This window comes from Nelumbo lutea, chromosome 6, assembly GCF_056320005.1.
Source record: "Nelumbo lutea isolate HS-2025 chromosome 6, American lotus-T2T, whole genome shotgun sequence".
NCBI lineage: Eukaryota > Viridiplantae > Streptophyta > Magnoliopsida > Proteales > Nelumbonaceae > Nelumbo > Nelumbo lutea.
Genome location: NC_142689.1, coordinates 56,509,625 through 56,516,653, shown reverse-complemented (window position 1 = coordinate 56,516,653; position 7,029 = coordinate 56,509,625). Strand labels below are relative to the sequence as shown.

The 7,029-nt window shown below is 39.7% G+C and overlaps 1 pseudogene; it reads left to right on the top strand.

Moving 5' to 3' along the window:
• Positions 1 to 833: 833 nt before the first annotated feature.
• Positions 834 to 1,409, top strand: LOC148848988 (auxin-responsive protein SAUR23 pseudogene; annotated as a pseudogene).
• Positions 1,410 to 7,029: the final 5,620 nt, after the last annotated feature.

Genomic DNA, 7,029 nt, shown 5'->3' with positions numbered 1-7,029 from the left:
AGATTTTGGGTGAATGATGGTTCAGCCCAGCGTTAGAATTTTTTGGTCCAACATATAGTTAGGATAAGTGTCAGCTTGGAATTGATGCCAATTCATTGCTAGGTATTAGTGTATAGGGAAGGGATATTTATCATTTTAAATTATTATAGGTCTGCAGTGGAATTCAGAATTCTGTAGTGAGCTGCAGCATACTTTTCCTAAGGATATATACCACAGCACGACTAGTCCCACCAATCTTGATATTTGACCGGGGTGGCAAAGCCTTGTGAAACCATAACGTCATGACACATGTCCCCCCTCGTTGCCCATGTAACTACACGCTTGTCATCAGTTATTAACAATTTTTTTTTCCCATATAGATATAAATCGATGTATACAGGCCACTAACTTGAGGTTATAGTGGGATTTGGGCAAGGTGTTTAGCATGGGTGTAGGTTTGTGCTTATGCAGCTCTACCCAATAGTTTAAACCGACACCAACTTTGGCCAACAAATGGCTTGTGTTTGTCTAGTGATCACTGGTCATTCTTTAGTAGGTCTGTGACTCAAACAAAATGTCAGAGCTAGCTGTATCCTAAAACCAATGGTCAAATCTGCTTTGTACTACAATGCAGTATGGGCCCCTACGCTACTTACCTACCGATTCATGTGAAAGTGGAACAACCATACCAGACCTAACTACAGCCATAATAATGGAGTTGGGAGCAGAACCATGTGAAACCCTTCTTAGTTATGTCCCTTGTCATGGTCCATGCAACTGTGTCTTCACCATTCATTAAATAATATTTTGAGAGGATTCCACTTCTATCTGGTCCATCTATATATATACATGCATACCATACTTCGATGCCATCTCACATCAGGTCTTTACTTTGCAAATTATCTCTATTCTCAAAGTTATTCTTCTTCTTCTCCTTGTTATAGGGATATCTGAAAATAGAAGCCATGGGCATTCGCTTGCCTGGATTGGTTCATGCCAAGATGATTCTTCGACGTTCTTTTCTTACTGCCAATCAATCAACTAACTTCATCAACAGCAGCAGCAGTCACAGATGTTCCAAAAGGCCATTTGGCTGTTTATGTGGGAGAGACCCAGAAGAAGCGGTTTGTGGTTCCCATATCCTATTTGAACCACCCTTCATTCCAATCCTTGCTTAGTCGGGCTGAAGAAGAGTTCAGATTTGATCATCCAATGGGTGCTCTAACAATCCCGTGCCAAGAGGATGCCTTCATAAATTTCACATCTCGGTTGAATGGCTTATGAGTATTAGCAACCATCTGGGGCCAAGAAATTGATTGAAGAAGAGGAAAAACAAGTACCTTGTCGATCATCTCTAAAATTACACAATACGATTTTCTTTTCCTTTTGTCTTTATCCTTGGGCATTCTAAGTTAATGGATTTTTTCTAATTTTTTCTATATATATATATATATATATATATATATACACAAAAGGCCAGATTAAGCTAAGGTACACTCTGAATGAACAAAATTGAACCTAGCTACTTGCATGAAAAACAAAACTAAATCCCATCAAGGGATTTTTGATTTTGAACAAAATTGTGCAGATGTGCATTTCAGCCATATTCATAGAGAGGATATATAATATTATCTTACCTCTTCTGCTCAAAGTTGTAAAAGCTACCTCTCCAATTATCTAGGGTGTTCTAATAAAACCTAAAATCTAGGGTAGGTTTTTCTAAATCCATGGTGTTTCAGTACATAATCCATTGTTAAATTATTAAAAAGGTAAATTACAAAAGCCACCCGTGTTAAGTTACTTACCTATTTTTCAAAGTTGCAAGTTGAACTGGACCTAGCCAACTGTTTGAATAGAGATTACATTCGCACCCCACAAACACCCTACATGCACATCCCAGCGTGTATTGGAACATCTCCCAATGTTGTAAGTGGGAAATGTTCCCAATACACGGTTGGGATATAATGTGGGGCATTTGTGGGACACAGATATGAATTCTTTTAAATACTGGTAATAGTACTCAGTTCGTCAGTTTCAAAGACCTACCAAGGATGACAAGGAGAACACCAATGGTCCTGTACACAAGGATTGTAACAGTGCCAGAACCCGGAAGCCTGATCCTCTGCCACTAAAGGTCTGGCATGAATTGTCCCAGTCAAACGAATCTGATTCATCACAGCCGACTCGTTATCACTGTTGTATGACTTGATCCTCTTGGCCATTGAATCTGGTGTCCTCCAGTTAGACCAAAAGAACCATCCTTGTGGGCAGCTAATGAAGAAGAATTTCTTCTTTTAGTTGTGTACGTAAACGGGTCGTTCACTACCCCACCCATCGGATTCCACATGATTCCTCTTGGGGAGGAAGCTGGTGTGGGACCCACCATGTAGGGGGATCATCCAATGATCTTAAGGACACCATGGCAATGATGTGCATTCAGCCATGGTGTGTGAAAGAGCCACTATCGAATCAACATCGGTCAAGTGCTTATGGCCCATTAATGTAGCACATCACACATACATCACATGCATGAAAATAATAATTGATTCAATCAACTAAACAACTGTAAAACACATAATTAAAGCCCATATAATTTCATAATATTACCAATTAATATTGTCTAGGTATATGGGCTGAACTGCAAAGAGCAGTTTGGCCCATATAGCTTTTGTGCTGAATTGGGCTTAAAGCAGTTTTAACAATTTAAAACTAGGTTTTACAGTTGTGGGCCGAATTGCATTTTGCAATTAACCATCAATCCCTTGGCCCATATAAAAAATTTTAGGGCTGAGGCCAGCCTCTATCGAACCATAGATTCGGTCCAACAAGTTTGGTCCAATCTGGTTCGAATGGATCTAGGGTTTGGTGTTTAATTTCAAGATTTAATTCAAGAAGATGATCTATAATTAAACAACTGATACAAGACAATCAAGAATCAATAGGAGGGATGTTCGTAAGACAACTACCTTGCAAAACAAAGATTAGTTCGTAGTATGCAATTTCCAAAACTACAAATCGCAGATGGCTGAACCCAAATCTGCGAAGTACTCTCCTTTGCGCTTTCTGCTTCATCTTCGAATAAAATAGAAAATCTACTTTTCTATTAATATTACATCAAATTTGAATTCCTATACATTCCATCTAAAAATTAAAAAATATTAATTACAGACCAAGAATGAATAGAACAACAAGTGCATAGATTTCTTATGCCATTAAAGAATTCGATCTCCACCATACGAATAGCCCAAAAACCAAGAAAAATATATAGAACAGTTTTAAATATTAATCAGATTAATAAATATTTAATTTTAGATCAATTGCCCAAAACTAGGAACCGATTTTCCAGAAAAACCCTAACTGCGCAAATCGGGTAGAACGCCTTCTGCCCATTTGCACAGATTCAGATCTGGTTTAATTCGGCTTAAGATTTGAACCTAGCTCTGATACCACTAAAGGGATGAGAGATCCATCGTATAGATGGCTGAGCCTTGCAGGAAGGCTAGGCAAAATTTCAAAAATATCTTTCTCTCCTATCTAGGAATCGCATTCCCTATTTTAGAAAACCGCATTTTCAAGGATCAATCTTGAAACAAAACAGACAAGATCTAAAATCAAAAAGGGAGGAGAGGGATATACTTGATATGGAGTAACAATAACTCTCAATGAATGTGTTCACGCCCAAAGAGAAGACCAAAAACCACTTCCAATGAAGATGACACAGTGTGAGGTGAAGCAGAATCAACAAGACGACTCTTTAGCAAGAATGTAGTAGAGGGCTAGTGAGTGCTATTTCAGATTGCCTCTTCTACTAAGAAGCAATATCAAGAACGATTCTTGATCACTCCCACATGTGGAGATCGAACTGGGTAGGGGTGGCAAGAACAAGAAGAAAAGAGTGGAATACAGGGGCAGTCAAACTGTATACTGTCTTCTCTTAATTCAACAAACTGTGAGTGTGTCTTTTGAGGTCCGCCTTGCTCTCCTATTTATAGCCTTAAAGAGGGAATCTCCTAATCTTATTAGGAGTTTCCTAATTCAAATATTTTATTTGGATCTGGACTCTCTTTAAGAGATAAGGATAATCCCTTATCTTATCTGAAGATAAAGATCAGCCTTCCTAATCAAATTAGGAATTTCCTTATCCAAATCATTATTTGGATCTGGACTCTTTAAGTGGATAGGTATAAATCCCAAATCCGCCCCCTATTTAATTAATCTTATTAAGCCAGATCGAATTGGGCTTTAGGCCTATTAAGTCTATGTGCTCACTTAACCTCTTAACATGCTGCCCAGTTAGCTATCTTTGTATGACGTGGGACCCAAACATAGATCTACACATCAGGCACATGGGTTCAACCCAGCCTTTCTTATAAGGCCTAGCTGAATTCACTATAGAAGACAATGAACCCCTGAGTCCATCACCGTGGGCTCTCAATGGGATCAACATTTACATTAAATGGTCATTGGGTCCAGCCACCTTATGAAAACCCAAGGATTGTAGGTAGATGCAAGATTATCCAATCAAGTATTAGCCTCAATGGTCTTACACTTAATCTCTCAGCCCATAATGATCAAACATTGCCCGACAAGAGAAGACCTCTCCCTCGGCTGCAAGGAACGGTGTTGCACTCTCTACTCACATGGATCATGGGAATTAAAACATTTTGCAAGCATTTTGAAACAATAATATATATATATATATATATATATATATGTAAATATATTTTTGCAAGAAACAAATTTCAACAGTTGAAATTAACTACCAGTAGTTTAGGTTTCTATCAGAGAGAGTGCATCCCCGGTCATTCACTTTGTTTGACAAAGGGGCTGATCCTATCACTATGATCACCCACTCAGATGAATTCTAGGACTGTCCCAACATACCTAGGTTTTGACCCTCTCTAAGGATCTCACTGATTGGCATATCAAAGACAGCTCAATCCAACACCTAATGCAGTATCATTATCGAGTCTAGGGGTCAGGTGTAACAATCCAGTTTTTCCCATCTATGTCCAAGGTCTAGGGCAATACTGGAATTTTGGTCTAGTTCAGGGTTTCAAGAAAATCCACACTACATGTACCTCAGGTTTCACCCTGTCAGCTAAGACAAGCCACCCCAACCAACTTGGCGACACATCAATGTCAGCCTTGGCAGGATAAATCTCCTGATTGAAGATTTATTGTGTACTTTATTCATTTACAATAAATATCAAAAAGGTATATCAATCTTATTGGAGCTAAGGGCATAACTATCTAACATTATGCTCATCTTGCCCGAATCGGACGGACTTGATAAGCCTTATCGGCTAGCACGATGTCTACCTCCTGGTGCAGAACGGACTCCTAATAGCGTGTGCCAAGGATCTCAGAGGTGTTCCGTGAGACTCACGGCAGCTCAACTATATAAGGGCACCTACTCCCATACCAAAAGTACGCGTGATTATTTGCATTCTAGCTTTCTTTCTATCAAGTTTATAGCTCACAATCACTAAGTACTAACTTGAGCATCGGTGTGACCACATCGGGTGAGTCACCCCAAGTTCTCTAAGCATTCTTTATTTGCAGTGTGACCAACTAAATAAGCAACCGACGTCCGAGCTGCCATCCAGCTAGGAGCAACCAGATCGCACACCATCACATTACATATGAATCCAATCGAAGTTGGGTTTCTCTCTTTCTACTACCAAATGCTACAACTCTTAGAACAATCCTCTTTTTGGATGGTTTGGCATGCCAATAATTACTAAACGGGCAAATTTCTTAAACTACCCATACTGTTTAGATAATTGACTAACTCTACCCTTACATATTGTATGTCTTAGAGTTCCCCTAAGTTTTCTAACAATTGACTTGAAGGGATAAGAAATCCATCACATGGACACCCAAAGATTGCAGAATAAGGGGGCAAATTTCAAAAATTTTTCTCTCCCTTCAACTAGGAATTGAATTCCCCATTTAGAAAATCATATTTTCAAGGATCATTCTTGAATCATAAACTGAACCAGATCTGAACCAAAAGGAGTAGGGAGAGATAATACCTAATACAGAGAAGTAGTATCTCCCAATGGAGGTGTTCACGCCCAAGGAAGGATCTAAAATCTACTCCAACTGAAGATGGCACAGTGCAGGGTGGAGCAGAATCAACAGTGTTCTTCCAAAAGAATTTGACCCTTCTCAAGAATCACCTGGATGGCTTGTGAATACAACTCCCACCAATCTTTTCTCCAAAAGATTGGTATCAAGATCCAATCTTGATATCTCCCAAGAACTAGAGATCGAACTGCTATAGGCGGCGGCTGCAGGAAGGAGGCGGCAAGAGAGTATTTGCAGGGTGTAGATTCTCTCTTCTTGTGACTTCAGCTCTGAAGACAAGAATGTGTATTGCTTGTATGTCTAATAGCTGCCGCCCCCTCTTCCTTTTATAGACTTAAAAAGGGATTAGCTCCTAATCCCATTACGAGTTGCTAACCCAAATCATATTTGGATTAGAAGTCCCTTTAAGTGATAAGGGATAATCCTTATCTTATCTGCAGATTAAATCAACCATCTCCTAATCTAATTAGGAGGTTTCCAGATCTAAATTTTATTTAGATCTTGGACTCTCTAAGTGGATAAGGTGTGGGTCCAATCCTATCAGCTGATCCATGTCAGAATTCGCCCCTTAAGTGACTAATCAAATTAGCCCATTTCGAAATGGGCTTAAAGCCCATTTAAGTTATGTATTCATTTAGCCTTTCAAATTGCTGCCTGGTTGGGCTTCGTTGTATGGCATGGGACCCAAACATTGATCTACACATCAGCCACATGGGTTCAGCCCAGCCTTTGTTACAAGTCCTGGCCGAATACACTGTTATGGATAGTGCACCCCCTGAAACCCATCAGATGGGCTCTATGGGCCCAACACTTACCCTAAGTGGTCCTTGGGCCAAGCCACCTTGTAACACCCGGGACTATGGGCAGATGCAAGATTAGTCCATCAGGTATTATTCTCAATGGTCTTACACTTAACCTCGCAGCCCATAATGATCATACACTACTCGACAAGAGAGG